Source organism: Podarcis muralis, chromosome 9 (assembly GCF_964188315.1).
Source record: "Podarcis muralis chromosome 9, rPodMur119.hap1.1, whole genome shotgun sequence".
NCBI classification, from domain to species: Eukaryota; Metazoa; Chordata; class Lepidosauria; order Squamata; family Lacertidae; genus Podarcis; species Podarcis muralis.
The window spans coordinates 47,392,358-47,412,148 of record NC_135663.1 but is presented as its reverse complement, the minus strand read 5'-3'; the positions used below and the strand labels follow the sequence as shown (position 1 = coordinate 47,412,148).

Here is a 19,791-nt window from a genome sequence, read left to right as displayed (position 1 = left end):
TTAGTATGCACAAAATTTTACATTTGATTGCATTGTACTCTAAAATGCTATGCAGAAAAGTTTGCATTAGACAAGAGAGTTTTGTCTCTAGTAAAGGCAGCAGAAAAGGTCAGATGCTTCCATTGAGAGTTTAGGCTCATTGATGACTCATTGCTGGAAACTTGACAACTCAAGAGTTTCCATGTCATGGGAGCAAGCAGGCATGGAAGAGCTGCCAGCTCAGCATGTCTTGAGGAGGAGCTCCCAGTATATAACAGAGAAGCGACTAAGCTCCACAATGATGATCAAGGAAGATGCTTGTATCAAATCTCTCTGGGATCAGAGAGAGGAAAATTACTGAACTGTTTAAGGACTTAAAGAAGAGGGGACCAGATTGCTTGCTTGTTTACTTTGTATCTTTGTGAGTTTATTTGTAACTACTGTTCTGCAGTTAAGCTTTGAAACTCACTCTTTGTGGTGGAGAGCAAATTCTTGTCAATCCTACACAAGGTCCAAGTCAGGCATTCTGCTTGCAGCAACTCCTCTCATCCCTACTCTGCACTGCTTACCAGGGATAGGTGAGCACGAGTGATTTCCTGACTATCTACCAGGTTTCTGGGGTCAATCCTGTGAGGTTTCCCCTCTCCCAATTTTGATTTGATTACTTGGATTTTATTGACCTAATTTTACTGTTCAGTATATCATTGGTTGATGGTTTTTCATGAAATTGAAAAGCAGAATATAAGTGTCAGATTGGGGGTGTGCAGATAGATCAGGAAAGCTTGATCCTAGTAGTTTATGCACTGGTTAGACCAGGACTGGATTTGTGTCATGTGCTCTATCTAGGGCTCCCTTGTGCTTGATCTGGAAGCTGCAGTTAGTGCACAATGCTGCTGCATGATTGCTGACAGGAGTGAGGCCTTGTCAGCATATAACACCTATGCTTAGAGATCTGCACTGCCTGCCAATTTGCTACTGTGCAAACTTCAAGGTGTTACTGTTAGTATCTAAATCCCTTAACATCTTGGTACCACTTTACCTGCAACATCTTCTTGCTCCATATGCTCCCACTTGACTGCTTCGATCTGTGGAACTACACTGTTACAGGTGTCAGAAAATATTTGTTCTGCACATGTAAGAAATCAAGATTTTAGTGTACACTTTGGAACTCTCTGCCTCTTGACAGGCAGCTTCACTGTACTCTTTTCATCGCCTGCTAAAACATTTTTTGTTTAGACAAGCCTTCCCAGATATGTTGATGTGTGTTTTAATCTGTTTTTAGTTCATTGCTGATTTTACTTTATTTTATTGAATGATTTAAATAGGTGTTTTTAACTGTCTTTACTGATAATTTTACTTTTTAAAAAATTGTCTTTGTAAACTGGTTTTGTTTTGTTTTTACATTCAGGTGATATATAAATTTCATGAAATAAAGATATAATAAGTAAATAAATGTTGTGAGCTCCACAGAGCTCCTTGATGGATCACTTTGGGGCACAATTGGCCTTCAATCTTCCAAGGGCATTGTAAAATTATCACATGGTTCAATCATTGACCCCAGACAGACCAATTCAATTACAGCAAATGGCATTTTATGGGTGCAGTTGGATTAGAGAAGGTTGTTTGTTTTTCTTTTCTTTTTTGCATCACTGGCCCTGACTTAGCACAGTAATTCAAAATGAATTCACATGTGAAGATAAAGAAATCATACTGGCTCGCTATTCAAAGTTCCATGCCCTCCTCAGCAGTGTTCTGGTTTATATTACTGCCACTGGCAACATTTGTACCAGGCTTGCCCCAAACAGATTTCCCTTCCACTATTTTAAATTTTTTTTTTTGCTAATCACATTTTTATAGTAAACTGCACACATCTGGGCTTAGAAACCGCAGGCTCATTCTACTTACAGCCAATGAAAATGGACATTTTTTACATCCCAAGGTTAACACAGCTGTCATTAAACACTGTGCCACCCTTTTTTGTTCCTTCAGCAGTTATTTGTGCTATTTTAAAATCCTCTCCTGAATACAGATGGGAATAAACACATACCAGACCTAAGATGGTGCAGTAAATGTAACTGCCATTACTCATATACGCCTCTCTCAAAAGAAAATGTTATTACAATGCACAGGAAGGAATTAGAAAATAAAAATAGTGTTATTATGGCAAAATGAAAGGATGCAATAAAGCACTGCTGAAAGATGACTGAAAATACAATCCTTCCATGCGTCAGGTGACCAAAGTCACTGCTTCACTGGGGTAGAGATATAAAGCCCAAATCCTGGTTAATAGTTTGGAAACTGTGTCCTTGTGCCAGGTTATGTGTTCCCAAGCCCTTCTAGAAACCATTACAAACCAAATAGAATGATCTTTCCACCCTCAGCACATAGACTATTTGTTAATATTCTGTGATATCACAGTGGCTCAGGATCTGGCTTCAGTTTTGAGGCTATTTAATAGCTATGTAGCTGAGCATCAGATTAAAACTATTTTCCCAGGCTTTTTTTGATTATGGTAGTTTAGCTGAGTGAATGGGCTTATTTCTATTAAGTATAATTGTTCAATTCACACAGAAGTGGAGAATGCCTGTGTGCATTGCTGAAAGGGTTTAATTGGAATATTCCATTGAAGCTAAAGAAGAGCAAGAAAATCTCTCTAAGCACTTAGATGGGTTGATAATTAACTATTGTTGCCCTCTGCTAGCTAACACATGAGTGTTTAACCTTAGATTACATGAGAAGTTGTTGTTGTTTAGTCGTTTAGTCATGTCCGACTCTTCGTGACCCCATGGACCAGAGCACGCCAGGCACTTCTGTCCTCCACTGCCTCCCGCAGTTTGATCAAACTCATGCTGGTAGCTTCAAGAACACCATCCAACCATCTCATCTGTCGTCCCCTTCTCCTTGTGCCCTCCATCTTTCCCAACATCAGGGTCTTTTCCAGGGAGTCTTCTCTTCTCATGAGGTAGCCAAAGTATTGGTGCCTCAGCTTCAGGATCTATCCTTCCAGTGAGCACTCAGGGCTGATCTCCTTTAGAATGGATAGGTTTGATCTTCTTGCAGTCCATGGGACTCTCAAGAGTCTCCTCCAGCACCATAATTCAAAAGCATCAATTCTTTGGCGATCAGCCTTCTTTATGGTCCAGCTCTCACTTCCATACATCACTACTGGGAAAACCATGGCTTTTACTATACGGACCTTTGTTGGCAAGGTGATGTCTCTGCTTTTTAAGATGTTGTCTAGGTTTGCCATCGCCTTTCTCCCAAGGAGCAGGCGTCTTTTAATTTCGTGACTGCTGTCACCATCTGCAGTGATCATGGAGCCCAAGAAAGTATTGAATTGCAAATCACCATCTTGGGGAGTTGGTCTATTATTTGCCAGGTTGGGAGAAGGTTGTGTAATCTCCATGAGTAAATACAGCTCCAGGCCAAATGGAGGCTCTAAGGAGAGAGAGACCTTTGCTTCTAGATCTGTTTGGAATCATAGAAAATAATGACAAGGAACTGGTGCCCGCAGGTGCCTTGATGCTGACCCCTAAGCTAGCCCATTCAGTTGAGTGCAAGCAGTGAATTCATGCACACATTTCTTTGCACAAGCACACTTTCCTCATCCATTGAAATGAATTAAGTACCATTTTGTTTTTGGAGAGCTGAACACATAGTAGAATGGGTGCTTTTTTTTTTTTTTTTTTTAGAAGGAAGATAGACTATGCTTAATGATTCCCTCCAGGAACTAATTCCTCCCAATTTATGTCTCAGAAATAACTAGAGGAAAAACAATTCAGCACTGAAAATGCATTCAGAAAGAATTAATATTAATTAGCAGTTATCTGAGGCTGTTCATGCTTAGTCCTTAAATGCTTGACAAAGAAATGCAAGCACAATTTTTCATTATTATTCTTTCTTTAATAGGGGAAATTCCTCTGCTTAGGCAATTACTGAGAGCAGCAGAAAGACCAAAAATGAAAGATGAAAAGATACATTGTACTGAAAAGAGATACAAACTGCTCCACGGGGAAGTCTCCACAGAGATACAACACACACACATGGCATTTTACAGGTTTTGGACAAAACTGCTTTGAAGAAAGTTTTTGAGATTTGTGCAATGGATTTCGCTTCTGCATTATCACTGAGCAATGTGATCCAAGAGCAATGTGATCTCAGATTACAGCATCATCTTCATTACTTACATTAGGCTATTCAGACATCTCATAAACATCTCACTATAACATGTTTTTTAATTGGCACTAGTAAAAAAGAGAGAGAGAGAACTATTTGAATAGTTCAAATGGGGGTTATTTATTAACCATTCATTCCGATTGTGTGTGTATTGTGTATGTATGTGTGTGTGTGTGTGTGTGAGAGAGAGAGAGAGAGAGAGAGAGAGGGAGAGGGAGAGGGAGAGGGAGAGAGAGGAAGGGAGGTTAGATGATGTTGCATCAAGACAGTGTTCTCACATACATTCCAATGCATTTTTCCATCACTTTTCTTGCCACAGAAAGTCTGGTCTTTGGAGAGGAGAGTGCATTTGCTTTGCAAGACTTCCAAATAAGCTATAATTGTGCAATCTGAATTTGCCAGAATGTGAATGAATTCCAGCTGAAAGCAGCAACAGTCTGGGAGCATCTTGTCCCACTGACTCATCTCAGGGTGGCATAGAGTCATTCCAGGAATGCCTCTATCATTGTGTTCCAACCACAGATAACATGTTGCTAGGAATCAGCTTCATAGACAATACTTACCTGGTCCTATTAGGTCTGCACATACCATCAATCCACTAAACATGCTATGAGATACCTTATTACTTTGGGACTCTGCATTGACTTTGCATTCAGGGTGTTATTGGGCATCTGCACAAAAGCTAGGAAGAGCTGACATGTATGGAAATGAGTCAACCTCTCATTGAGAACTCACAGGCAAGGTCAGCATGTCTACCAAATGTGTCTGCGTTTCAGCAACCCTTGTTTCTGTCAAAACTTAATTAGCGGAAGTCTATCTCAAAATGCCTTTGCAGGAGAACCATTTCAAAATTAACGTCGCCTCAATCTGAAAATAAAGCGGATCCTCTCTGCTGTGCTTCAGATTTCCCTAATTAACTATATCCCTGGGCACTTTCAGCTGTTTTTTAATGGCATCACCTGGGTCTCTCTGCAGCTCCCGTCCACAATGCTGTCACACTGGTTCCCCTGCCTGAACATTCCCCTGGGGCCTCCTTACATTGTTCCTGTTGGGAACCCTCTGAGTTATCTTCTTTTCATCATCCATGCTCTTGGTTTTTCAGCATCCCCTAGGCTCTCAGCTGATCCTCAACTATACAGTGGTACCTCGGGTTACATACACTTCAGATTACATATGCTTCAGGTTACAGACTCTGCTAACCCAGAGATATTACCTCGGGTTAATAATTTTGCTTCAGGATGAGAACAGAAATCGTGCTCCAGCGGCACAGCGGCAGCAGGAGGCCCCCTTAGCTAAAGTGGTGCTTCAGGTTAAGAACAGTTTCAGATTAAGAACAGACCTCCAGAACGAATTAAGTTCTTAACCTGAGGTACCAAGGTATATATATTTAAGTGCTTCTGCAGTTTCTCATTAAGATGCTTCTGTGTGACGCTTTCCTGATCGGAGTCCTGTACACACAGAAGACATGGTGCCCCAGGGAAAATAAATGCTTCCCAATGCAGGTTGCTGGAAACCATAGGAGAGAAGAGTACTCATGCTCTCCTTGGTGGTTTCCCACAAGCATCTGGTTGGCCACTGGGAGAGCAGGATGCTGGATTTGATGGGTCATTGTCCTGATCCAGCAGGCTATTCTTATGTTCTTATAATAAAGAACAGACATAGACAAGAATGGGGACATTATCTAGCCCCAGCACAATATTTGGAAAAGTGCAAAATCAAGTGGTGATCCAAGTTCTTCAGATTAGTCTGATATATGCAGATAAGGTCACTTTGTGCTAGAATTTGCAATTTCGTGAGTATCTCTACTTTCTAGAAATAATCAGAGTTACTTCTTTTTACCATTTAAGACTGAGCCTGACAGAGCTTATGCAGGATGGAAGTACATAGAGGTGAGGTTGTGATTTTCTTTACTTGATTTATGAGACTGAGGCTGCACCACTGACTCTCCCTCTCACAACATGTGGCTTCTCTGGGTCTGTGTTCAGTCTCCAACATTGAGGATGGATGTCTGCAGCAAGAAAGTTTACATGTATAGACATAGAGTTCCCTACAAGCTGATACCTTACATCAGAGATGGGGAAATTGTGACCTTCCAGCTGTTGTTGGACAACTCCCATCATCCCTTACCATTGACCATACTGTTTGGAGCGCTTAGAACTCAAGTCCCATCCAGGGAGTTAGGATTCCAGTTCACATGGAGACATGTGGACATTTACACTCAATGCATGGACATCGAGGCTACAAAACTGTGCAGTGGCACTACTTAGCACCCACTTCTCCTTATCTGCATGAAGTAGGGTTGCCACATTTAAAAAAGTAAAAACCAGGACACCCCAAAAGTTGTTCACCTTTTTTTTAGGAAGACCCCAAAGTTAATTCCACATTTGAAATCGTGGAACATATGGCAGCCCTGGCATGGAGCCCCTTCACATGAATAATCAGTTTATGGGAGATACTTTGAGACAAAATTCTTAGCAGCTGCTTCCCAGCTCTATAGATGACACTTGTCTGTGGGGGGCAACAGCGTCGTATTGAACGTCCCATCATTGTCCTTAAGCAATATAAAAATTGAAGAAGGTGTAGAGCAAGTCAATTTCTTTGCCCTATTTTTTACTCATTAAAAACCCTACTTGATAATTTTTATATGTATGCACATTTTACCATTCTCCCAGATCTCTGTGCAGATATTTCAAGAAAAGGGGGATCGGCAACATCACATGGAGAAACAAAATCAACAAGATTGTCACTGGATCATTTCATGCCAAGTATGTATCTGCAAAATACAAATTAAGGCATCACAACATTGAATGGAAGGATACAAAATGTTCTTGAAAATGAATGAACTGCAAAAATGCACTTTATCTTTTATCCTTTCCTGCCTCAAGCAGTTCAGAAATTTGACAGTGGTTGTATATTATGTCCAGCACATAATCAATTAACCTTAATTATTTTTGTCTTACTTATTGCCTTAAGTCTAACTCAAAGTTAGACATATTCATATTGATGATCCAGGATATGAGCACCACATTTTCACCATGTTTAACTTTCTCTCTTTCATTCATTATTATTTCTTTCAGCCGTGGCATCTGTATAATGTTTCTTCTGTGATAGGTAGAACTTTATTCAATTTGTCCAAAATGCCGCAGCTGGTGTTCCATTTAGATAACATTTAATTCTTGTTTTAAAACAGATGCATAGGCTGCCAGTCAGGCCCAAAATATCTGAAAGTCTGCCTTGCTTGCTACAAGACCCTCTTGTTAGTTCTGCCACCCTCAACAGCTCAGAGAGTGGCAGGCCAAGAGAGGACATTCTCTGCGACAGCCCCTATGTTGTGGAATTCTCTCACCATAGAGGTGTATCTGGCAACTTCATTATACAGTTTTGGGTGAATGCCAAAGATGTACCTCTTTATCTTGGCCTCTCTCTTTTTAGGTTATTTTTGGATTCTCAGGTTTACAAACAACAACAAAGAAAACAATTAAGATATAATCAATACACCCCCTTTGACTTTCCTCCTCCCCTTTTGTGGATCCTTAAGACAACATTCCTTTGACAACCACAATAGATATTTTCAGGACCTACAAAAAAATCCATTTTTAAAAAGAGAGCAATTGTAAGTTTTCAAAACAACATTTTGATGTATTTTAAATTGTTGTAACCCACCCTGGAACTTTACAGTGATGGGTGGATAGTAAATTAAAATAATAGTAATAATACTGCAAAAAACCCAAAATTAATAGGATATGACATGCATATAAACTAGGACATGCCTCCTAATGATACCTTCAGGTGCTGCTTGTTCAATTGTTCCTGAAACATCCACATACACACCCCATATTTTTTAGAATGTTTAAGAAAGACTGTCAAATTTCAGCTAGAGCATTCTAATTTATTATGTCCTTTTTATATTTAGTATGTTTATGGAAATATATCTCCTGTTTATGCAGGCTTATGAAATGTAGGTCACTGATTTCTCCCCCTCCCCCATCAGTCTGCTTCATTTGCATGAAACATGACCTACAAAATTACTTTCTCTTTCTCTCACCTTTGGGCGAGTTTCCATTCTGAAATAGTGATAAAATAACCAAAAGAAATGGGTTTACCATCTCCTGTGTTTCAGTTCTACTGCTAGCATCAATACACACTGCAAGGGAGTTTTGACACAAAGTGTTTTCTGGGATCACAGCTGGTGTGGATGCGCGTAAATGTCTGGATATGTATCTCCATCTCATATCACAGTGCTTACTTAGACCTAAACTGCAGGATAAGTCTTATGATATAAATAAGGATGCACATATCTATCTGGGGCCACTTGCTTCTACATGCAACTAATTGCTCACAACTAGAGCTAGACTGGGGTCATTTTGGAAACTGATACACAATTTATACTGTTATGAGGGGTTGGAGGTTTTTTTGGGGGGGCGGGGTTGGCTAAATGCCTGGGCTGCCTTCTAATTCATGGAATAGCCAGGCTAGCTTCCTGGTGAGGTGATAGCCTGGATAATGGATCATTAAGGGACCAAAGGAAGTGGATCTGTGTTAGATAACAAATGGGTAGACCCCCTTCTTCAACTGGCTGGTAGTTAGAAAGGCAAAGGCAAAGGCAAGAGCTGAGCATGGAGTGATGTGAACTAGAAACAAAGAGGGAAGGGAAGTCCTCTTGGAGTGTTAATGTTGTGAACTCCTCCATCGTAGGCTCAGGTTGTTTATATTTGTAAATGAACCATATAACATACACTACAATCTCCATTGTACCTCATTCCAAAAGAACCACAAGCCTTGGGTAAGCATCTGAAAATCCTGGAATCTCACACTACTCAGTGTTTGGGGTGCCATGCAACAGTATCTTCTGAGATATGACCATTCAGTTGGTTGATATCTTTGTTGGGGCTAAAGCCACCCAAGTTTTTATGAGGTAGTCTTCAAATAACCAAAATACTTGCCTTCCGCTTACGTTTTTAATGAAATTACCGAATGATAATTTAGCTTTATTTCAGGAAAATTGACACCCATTTCCATGTTACAGTTAAACGAGAATGTTGCTCTCCTCAGCAGATTGTATCATTGCATTAATTTGAGCTATTGATGAGTGTTAACTGTGAATGTAAATGACTGTTGTGACTGAGGTTGCCACATATCTGGAATTTCCTGGACATTCAGCCCTTGCAAATAGCTCAACAACTCTTTGATTTAAAAAACTCAACAACTTTTGTGTCTGGATTTTGTGTCCAGATTTGTGTCAACCCTAATACCAACTGAATGCGAACTCAAAACATAATATTTGTCCATAGAATCCATATTCATTTGAGAATCATCAAGTGTTCTCTACTAATCAAGACATCACATGATGTAACTGCATATGGGACCCAGCTCTAAAACTTACCAATTTAATGGCACTTTATTCTGTCTAATTGTACATAGTGTCACAGCCCTGTGCATTGAGCAAGTAGTAACAATGCCAAAGATGAATGTTAGCTATTGTTCAATATCTAGGACTATAGCACTATGTACAGTTAGATGGTGTAAGTGTGATTAAAGTTGATTAAAAGTTGTGAGCTCAGTTAATATTTTAAACCCATCTGTTTTCCATCTTTAAGGTGCTAGCCACATCTAGAACTGCAAAATCTATTAATAATGCGATTTTCTGCTCCACATGTATCAGCACTCTGCCTAGTTTGTTAATGTGTATGTGCTTTCCCCCTTGATCCCAAGAGAGTCTATAACTTTGTCTAGATCAAAGCCTTGTACAATAAATGACGCAGTACTTCAGTCGAAAAGGTTATTCATGGTCATTTAATGAGACACCATATAAATGCCAATGAATAAAGAGATGTATTTAAGTTGCCCAGGATGCTATATATCTGGCAATTCAAGTGATCATTGACTACAAAGTTTAAATTTGATTTTCATTTTCAGGAGATGTTGCCTATACGCATTATAGAATATAACAACTCCTCCTAGATGAGACACAGAAAAGGGCCTTTCTGGTAGAACCTATGGAGCAGAATGAGACAAAACCTTGAGTATCCAGGACCCAAGCCATTTAGGGCTTTAAAGCAAATCATCATCACTTCATATTCTGCGTGGAAACTAAGGGGCAACCAGTGTAACTATTGCAGAATATGTAAAATCTCAGGGGTGAGTTTCTACTTACATATTTGATGCTGCATTCTAAACCAAAGTGAAGTTCCAGAAGACTCTTCAAAGGCAGGCCCAAGTCGATATCATTGCAGCAATCTAACCCAGATTCACATAAGGTATGCATTAAAATGGCCAGGTCTGATGTCTGGCAGGACCCTCAGCTTGGCAAAAGTACCCTGACTGCAAAATATCTAGATGCACAGCTGAATCCAAATGGCAAATCTGATTTTTCAAGAGGAGCGCTACCCTATTCAAGAGAAGCTCAATTCCAATTGATGGCACATGTATCAGTTCACAAGACAATCTTTCCCAGCAGCTTCATGTAGTTGGGAGACAGACTTCATTGAGCCAAGACATCAAACCTAAGTTCTCCACCAGCACCTTTTAGGAATGAGCCCCAAGGAAAGATTAGAACCTCAGAACTGAGCCCCAAGGAAGGACTGGAACAGTGCCTCCCAAGCACATTACATCCAGGTTATTCAGAAGGATGCCATTGCCCTACCCAAAGCTGTGTCAGTCACAAAACCAGTCCTGAACCCAAACTGAAATGGTCTAGGTCAGGGGTTCCCAAAGTGTGGCCCTCAAATGACCAGTGGTCCATGAGCTTCATTCAGGTGGTCTGTAGTATAAATAAATGAGTATAAATAAACTAAATAAATCATACAACACCTAGCACAGTGTACTGCACAGGCAGAAAATCATTAAGTGTTCTACTAAGACCCTCAGAAATTTCCAAATGATCCATAGGAAACTAATTTGGGGACCACTAGTCTAAGCAATTGTTTCACCCTCAAACTGAAGTCAAGACACGCTCAAGCATTTGGCTCAAAACTGGGAGATTTGAGGCTGGCCAGAAATTATTCAACATGCTGGGATCCAGGGAGACTCCCTTCCCCCAAACAAAGCTTTCACAACAGGCAATGGGTGGGTAAGCATTTATCACTCTGCTTACCCGCCAAGCCAAGGCTTCTCTGTCTGCTTTAATCAAAGGCCAATCATGCAAGAGGCCAATTTCACATATCCAGAGGTCTTGTCCTCATCATTAGGTCACACAAATTGAACAGTATCCATCATAAGAGGACAGGCAGCTACAGGCAGGTATTTCCATAGGATCCACTGTTGTTATGACAGCTAAATCTAAATCAAAGTGGGTGAAGGTAACTATTTGCACAGCTTCTAGCAGAGGGAAGTGGAACCTGTGGCCTTCCATATGTTGTCATTGACTATGTTTGATGGAGCTGATGGGAGTTGGAGTTCAACAGTATCCTGAGGGCTACTGGTTCCTCAGCTCTGTTCTAGCAGACATGTTGCAATGGGCCACTGAGTCTTCTTTTCCCAGTTTTCCAGGCCCTTGACATAACAAACCTTCAAGGTTGCAGAACCCTCATGCCACTCAGGTTGTAGCTGGAATTGTGGTTCTTCTTCTGCTTCTCCCTTCCTCCACCTGCAGACAAGAGGAACAACTCAGGGGACTTTGAGATCTGAATTGCGTCCACCACCTCCATCTCCAGCTCATCCAGGGACCACAATACACTGACAATGATACTTTCCTGAGTAACATAACCTACCTAGTGCAATGATTTCAAGGGTACTGCAATAACATCTAGAGGTGTGAATGCCTGTTTAATTAATCATGCACCTGCATAAAATTCCAATAATTTAAATATCAGGGATAAAAATTTACAGGCTGAGATGTATTGGTAAAGCCTTTATGTGTGCCAGTGAAAACCGGCAAATCCCATTTAGTACATTTTCCCACCAGGTATAGTTTCTCAGATCTCCAGATGTTCCTTTTCAACATAATCTCTTGTTGGAACCTATTCAATTAAATGTAGACAGGTGAATGGGCAGCATGCCACTGCAACAGATGGGAATGAGGCATCCTAGGCAAGAATTATGTACAAACAGTTAAAATGCGATCTGCTGGAAATCCAGACAAAAGTGCAATGGAGGTGGCATTCAGCACTCCAGGAATTACACTAAGAGAGCATGGTTTTAGTTATGGAGCTGAATGCTCAACTGTTAAATAGGTTCCAGAAAAGAGAGGCCATTTTTATTCTTGGCACATTTCAAATCAATTCTGATATTTCGATGTAATCTTTCTTAGATTTTAGACATAATTCTTAGAATTTATCTAGAATATCTGGATTTTTAAAATCTAAAATATTATTTAGTGCTACTAACCACTTGTTTACATGTGGCTTGATACTACTTTTTCTTAGTGGCATATAATTGGGATACCAAAGGAATACAGTAAAAAATCAGTTAAAATCACCTTTAAAAACAGAGAAACTTACTGCCTGCTGAAGTTAAAGAAAAGCTCCTCCCTCGGGCAGCTCATAGCAACTGCTGAAGAGCCTGTAAGGAGGAGGACAGGCTGTCGCCACTGAGGCCCAGCCCCATGTGACGCACCGGCTCTGAGGGGCAGGTGGAGGACAAGGACCCTGGGCAGGAAGAAAGGCGGAGTAGAGTGGGGCACAAGGAGACATGATGGTTTTTTTATATAAAAAAAGCTTTGAGTAACTGCATCTAATCTTACCCCTTTCTAAAATTTATTTATTGGTGTGTGTTTTTTATACCAAAGAATAAAATAAAATAAAATAAAATAAAATAAAATAAAATAAACGGGATTAAGGGATTTTTTCAGGACCACCAAGGAACCATTGGTGTACTTGCGGTAGCACTCACCCTTCTTCTGGTAGGAAATGCTCTGCAGCAGTGCAGGGAGGACAAAAAAATGGGTGTCAAGGAGGGTCAGTTGCAGGGGATTAAGGATGTCCCTATTTTCATATGAGGAATGTTGGAGGGTATGGTTTTGTATTTTAAAATGTAAAAGACTATTAACATTTTTTTAAAGGTAAGAAAATATATTGACTCCCTTTATCATATATTTCAGCCATTAGTAACCCTCCCTGGGATCACTTGTTGATGAAAAGTGAGATAGATATGCTCTATCTATTATCTATCTATCTATCTATCTATCTATCTATCTATCTATCTATCTATTGTTACATTGAAGATGCTTGCCAATTACTCCAGACTCAAAATCTCAAGATCCAGGAGAGAGTTCTGTTCTTTGAAGACAGTTATCCCTGCCGAGATTATTTTATTTCCCCCTCAGAGCTGTACTGATCTTCGTTTCTTCTCTAGTACAGTTTCAGCAGGAACTCTATTGCCAATGCAGAAGCCCACTGTGTAAACTATGGAAAGGAACTAGCAGCATCAGCATGACTGCAAAGCAGGATTAAGACCAATGGAAGAGCTGCAGCGGAAGAGTGAATAACAACACTTGCTCTCCATCACAATAAATCATCTAAAACTCAGGCAAGGGGGGGGGGGAAACAAGGAGAAAATATTCTTATGGCATTTAGAAGATGAAAACTGTTTAACTGTTTTTAATTGTCCTTTTTAACTGGCTTGTTTTATTGTACATTTTAATTAAGGGTGTTTAAATGCTTTGGTGGAATTGTTATTGTGTGCAGATTGTACTTTAAGAACAACAATTTAAAATGTTTATTTGGAAAATGCAGCAAGTTTTCCCCAATTAAACTAAATTAAACATAAGTCAGTGCCAATCTTTCCTTTCTCTGCACATCAGAGTACACCCATGCCTTTGTTAAGATACGTTTTCTGAGACAGAAGTGTGCCTATGCAGTGGCGTAGTGTGGGTTGTCAGCACCCGGGGCAAGGCAAGTAATTTGCGCCCCCTAACCCGTGGATTTGCGCCCCTAACCCGTGGATTTGCGCCCCCTAACCTGTGGATTTGCCCTAACCCCAGATGTTGCGCCCGGTGCGGCCGCCCCCCCCTGCACCCCCCACGCTACGCCACTGTGCCTATGTCTTTCTTCAACAGTAAAACTGGTTCATCTGTTGCACCTAGGGGCTGCCAAGGAGCAACAGTCCACTGTCCCAGACAGAACGTCCTTCTTCCTTCTCCTTTAGCACACACATGAGCAATAAGGAAGGATGGAAGCTCTGTTTTGGGAGTGGTGCATATGAAGGCAGGGTACCAAATACCTCTATACTACTGCAAAGCAATCTAATGGACGACAACAAGATCCATTTCTATTGTACAGTCTTTGTACTTTATTGTAACATTTATATATGTTGTATAATTGTCTTTTGTATATGTACCCACACATCATCCCCTTATCACATAATGCAAAGGGATTATGGCACTTCGGAAACAGAAACGAAATCCAATACAGTGGTACCTCTGGTTGCGAACAGGATCCGTTCTGGAGGCCCGTTCGCAACCTGAAAAGAACGCAATCTTCGCCTGCGCATACGTGGGTCACGATTCACCGCTTCTGTGCATGCGCATGATGTCATTTTGCACGTCTGTGCATGCGCAAGTGGCGAAGCCTGGAAGTAACCCTTTCTGGTACTTCCCGGTTGCCGCGGGACGCAACCTGAAAAAAACGTATCATGAAGCAAATGCAAGACGAGGTATGACTGTACTGTCCATTTCTTTTGACATTGAATGCATATGTCCCAGAAATTTCATTACTTCTTTCATTCCATGGCCCCACTGTTTAGAAGTGCATGTTCTTTCTACCACTTATAAACATTTTACAATAGTAATAATAGTATGAGAAATCAGCTCCTCTGGTACAATGATAGTATAATTAAGATATCATAGAATAATAGAATTGTAGCGTTGGAAGACTCTGAGGGTCATCTAGTCCAACCCCCTGCAATGCAGGAATCTCAGCTAAAGCATCCATGGCAGATGACCATCCAACCTCTGCTTAAAAACCGCCCAGAAAGGAGAGTCCACCACTTCTTGTGGGAGCCTGTTCCACTGCTGAACAGCTCTTACTGTCAGAAAGTTTTTCCTGATGTTCAGTTGGAAAATCCTTTCTTGTAACTTGAATCCATTCGTTTGGGAATCTTTAACCTACCTTTCCACTTTATTTTTTACAACACTCAAGGTGGCATGATGTGAAGGAAATTTGTACACCTTTGAAGAGTCATTTATTTGATCCTTCATGAATGCACAAGCTTTTCAGCTGCACGTATAATTTCACTCTTTTTAATTATGCAATTTTGCAGATGAGCAAGGTCAGGATTCGACAGTGATTACTATAGCATTTTGCAAAGCGTACTTTTGCAAAGTAAGGCAAATTATTTGTAAAGTAAAGCAAATTATTATCAAAAGAGTTGAGAGCTGTTGAGTACACAATTTGCCATAAAGAATCTAAACAAGGCCAGAAGGTTTAATTGAGTACATTGTGGTAGCAAAGTGAGAGGCACCGAGTTTAATGGTGTAACCCTATATCAGTTTAATGGGTAATAAACTGTATCGAATTCAACATGGCTTCCTTTTGCAGAGATATGTACAGGATTGTGTTGTAGTATCATGTTTTCCTGTTCTGTATAGATTTCAAGAGCATTTTGTATGTGTGTTTGATTATGTGCATTAGCAGTACTAAGCAAATTTAGCAGGAAGTAAGTTACACTGCACATAGGCTAAAATTACATGACCCCAGGAGATCCTTCAGTTTCATTCATGAGTGGGGCACAGGCCCGTAGACATGCCCTGCCCCAATGAGCCTGGGCATGGGGGCTCCTCATCAGACTTCTGTGTATTTCACAGGAAGGTATAAAGATTTTTTTAATGGACATGCAGGCAAAAGGAAGAAGGGGCTGTCAAGTTGGCTCTTTCCCCCATTGGCCACTTTGGGGTTCAAAATCATTCCTTTGCCCCCAAGTTGCTTTACCAACAATGGGGAAAGAAAGTACCAGGACTTTGAATTAATGAAAGGATAAACACAGAGAATTTTTCAAGATGCTGTACCCACAATGCATAGGGTCACAATGCAGTAAACATTAAAATTGGAGGAAAAGGAGAAAGGAAGAGGGAAACAAGCAACTTGGGATTCCAAATTTCAATACTGAGTTATAAAATGCCAGTGTGGCCAATGAGAGCTGTACTCCATCAGCAGAAGGGCAGCCACTAGTTGCCAACTCCTATGCTCTTCCACTGTATTTTATTCCATCAAGACTTCATAGAGTTTCCTTCATGGTATGTTTTTATGCTGCTGCTATCTTTAAGTAGTTCTTAACAACATTTCTGTGATTTACTGACACCAATTGTTTTATGATTGTGTGTTTTTACTTCTGCTGTGAGCCAGCGTGAACATTTCATTTCATAGAAAGGTGGAATATAAGGATGGAGAAAGGAAAGAATGAGAGAATTCAAATCAGCACCATATTCGAGTATGTGTTCCTACAGAGATGTAGGCATTCCTCTCAAATAAACCAGTTATTGAATGTTTCTTTTGGAGAAAAAAGGAGAATTGGGAGCTGCCTTTTACTGACTCCACTCGTCCATCTAGCTCAGAATTGCCCACTCGGACTGGTAACACTTTTCCAGGGTATCAAGCAAGAGTTTCTCCCAGTCCTACTTGGAAACACATCAGGGATTGAACTTGGGACCACTGCACGCAAGACAGATGCTTTGCCACTGAGTTCCACTGTTTTCTCCAGACATTTAATATTAAATCAATAAAGCACAAGTCAAAATTTCAATTTATTGTTAAAAACATATTACTTTTAAAAACGAGCTCCTGGAATTATGCATGGGATATTATGTAAGGAATACTAGTCCTCCCCACTTCCCTTTCAACAATAGATCCGATTCTGAGAAAAGCAAGTGATCAGCTTGTGTATGGAGATGCCACCAAATTTCAGATAAGATGGAATATGGTGGTAGATTGTCAGATCAACCCTGGAGAATGAGAAACCAAATTTACCACGTTAGGGCTAACACAAGAGACCTATACATAGTTTTGAGTGGAAGTACATCAATGTGGGTGGGACGTGGGTGGTGCTGTGGGTTAAACCACAGAGCCTAAGACTTGCCGATCAGAAGGTTGGTGGTTCGAATCCCTACAATGGGGTGAGCTCCCGTTGCTCAGTCCCTGCTCCTGCCGACCTAACAATTCGAAAGCACGTCAAAGTGCAAGTAGATAAATAGGTACCGCTCCGGCGGGAAGGTCAACGGCATTTCCATGCGCTGCTCTGGTTCGCCAGAATCGGCTTAGTCATGCTGGCCACATGACCCAGAAGCTGTACGCCGGCTCCCTTGGCCAATAAAGCGAGATGAGCACCGCAACCCCAGAGGCGGTCATGACTGGACCTAATGGTCAGGGGTCCCTTTACCTTTACCTGTACCTGTACATCGATGTGAGTCAATTATATCATCCAATACATCAAGGGCAGAAGCTCTTGATAATTTCAGGCTCTGACTATAGTTCTGGAATTATTTATACACTCAACTTGGAAGTTTATCTGGAAATTCAGGAAATGAAATTCTCATCAAATTCATTTGTGCAGAACCACATTGTTCCATTCATTCCAATAGGTGTCCCAACTTGTGAATTGCCTTGGCTTCATTGTAAACAAAGATAACCCATTTAATTTCCATTTAGGCACATCTTTGGCTTTAAGGCTTCTTGTACTTGGCCTGACCTTATCAAATGACCTACCTTCCTCCTTTCCAGTAACTTGAGGGTATTCATTGCCTGTAGGCATTGTCTCAGCTCTACATGGGGCTAAGCTGTGGCAGATCTGGCTTTCTTTCAGCATTTTAATAGTATCTATTGCAAAACCTTGCGTTTTTCTTTTATATAGCTAGAGGGCCTGTCAGGCTGATGAGTGTTTGCTACATTTTAGGCTCTTAACTAGATTTCTCTTGCATGTTTTACCATTTACCTCTGCTGCTAACTTCTCTTAGGTTCATATAATGTGTCCCTTTAGGGGATCTCAAGTGCTCTATTTTAATGGCTTGAGTCCAATGAGCAGAACCCATGTGGATTTATAAATTATAGTACAACTATAAAATACCATAAATGGCTGAGCAGGACTAATCCTTTGTGGTCAGGTGGGAACACTTCTGCTCTTGTTCCTGCAGTAAGAGGTTATTGCTAGAGGGTGTTTTTTAAAAAGGAAAGTCCACACTAAAAACACTTAAGATATAAGAAGAAGAAGAAGAGAGTTTGGATTTGATATCCCGCTTTATCACTACCCAAAGGAGTCTCAAAGCGGCTAACCTTCTCCTTTCCCTTCCTTCCCCACAACAAACACTCTGTGAGATGAGTGAGGCTGAGAGACTTCAAAGAAGTGGCCCAAGGTCACCCAGCAGCTGCATGTGGAGGAGCGGAGACGCGAACCCGGTTCACCAGATTACGAGACTACCACTCTTAACCACTACACCACACTATAAATTTATATGGACATTTCAACAACTTTTAAACCCATAGAATCTGAGTTGTAAGAACTCCCCTTCATGTTTAAATCAAGTGAAAGGGGACTCTGGGCACTCAAGGTGCTGGAGATGATGGGAGATGATGGGTTTGGAATGCCTTCTAGTGAAAACGTGACAGCCAGCTGCTACTCCAGCTCTGCCTGCTCCTCCTCTCCCATTATTTCCCGACATTCCCCCCTCATTTGCCTCTGAGCTGTGACCTCCCGCAAACCACTGTTGTAAATCTTTACTGTTTTTGTCTTCCTTCTCCCTGGAAGGGTTAGGATGGGGAGGTGGTCTCCACCACTTCTCCTCTACCCAGCCCCTGACAGTCCCATATAATGTGTGGCTTTCCTGGCTCTGTTCCAAATATCCATGTTTTGCATGTGGGTGTCTGGTGTTGAGAACCTTATGTGCACCATTCTTCTGTGTAAACCTGACCTCCAGTTATGGAGAATTCCAGATTGCCCAGAGATCAACAGTACATGCATTTGGGCTGAATGGAATTGGGCTGATTTGTGCCTCATCTTGACTGTGTTGAAACAGCTGCAAATTGCTACAGAGTGGATCGGGTTGTCCCCAATTGATCTGTAGTGATTTGTAGCTCCAAACAGTCTCTCAGAAAGCCAGCAAGACTGTCTCCAAAATGTTGTGATAATTAACTACAACACTGTGTAAGAAGAAAACCAGAGGGTGGAGAGGAGAGGAGCTAAAGGAGGCGTAGAATGATCTCACTCCACCCAACATTTTCAAATTGTGGTGTTTACAGAGGTGAAGTCTTAAATGGCTTTTTAAACGCTGTCTCTTAGCAAGTGTTTGGTGGAATTGGGTGGCATTTGTTCAGCATCTCTTTGTTTTCTATCCTTTCCCAACCAATCCCAGTTTCATTCACGTTTTTATTTATTTTTAACAAAATGTTTGTATCTTAGCATTCACCCACCTCCAATTGTTGCTCTATCAATCAGTGAGTAGATTTTATGAAATAAATGAAAACAAATACTTTAAAAGGGAGGGGGCTGCCTTAGCTATACTAGAATATAGCCTCTCACAATAATGCTTTGTTTGGGGCAGTGGCGTAGCATGGGGGGTGCAGGGGGGGGCCGGACGCACCGGGTGCAACATCTGGGGGTTAGGGTTAGGGGGCGCAAATCCACGGGTTAGGGGGCGCAAATTACTTGCCTTGCCCCGGGTGCTGACAACCCATGCTACGCCACTGGTTTGGGGCTTTAGAATTATTTTAAAAT

At 41.0% G+C, this 19,791-nt stretch overlaps 1 long non-coding RNA gene across 1 annotated transcript; it reads left to right on the top strand.

Annotated features, from left to right (window-relative positions):
• Positions 1-239: 239 nt before the first annotated feature.
• On the top strand, positions 240-13,631 carry LOC144328884 (uncharacterized). Its single transcript, XR_013394245.1, has 3 exons — positions 240-557; positions 6,828-6,920; positions 13,447-13,631. It is a non-coding gene; the product is annotated as an uncharacterized LOC144328884 (long non-coding RNA).
• The last annotated feature ends 6,160 nt before the right edge of the window (positions 13,632-19,791 follow it).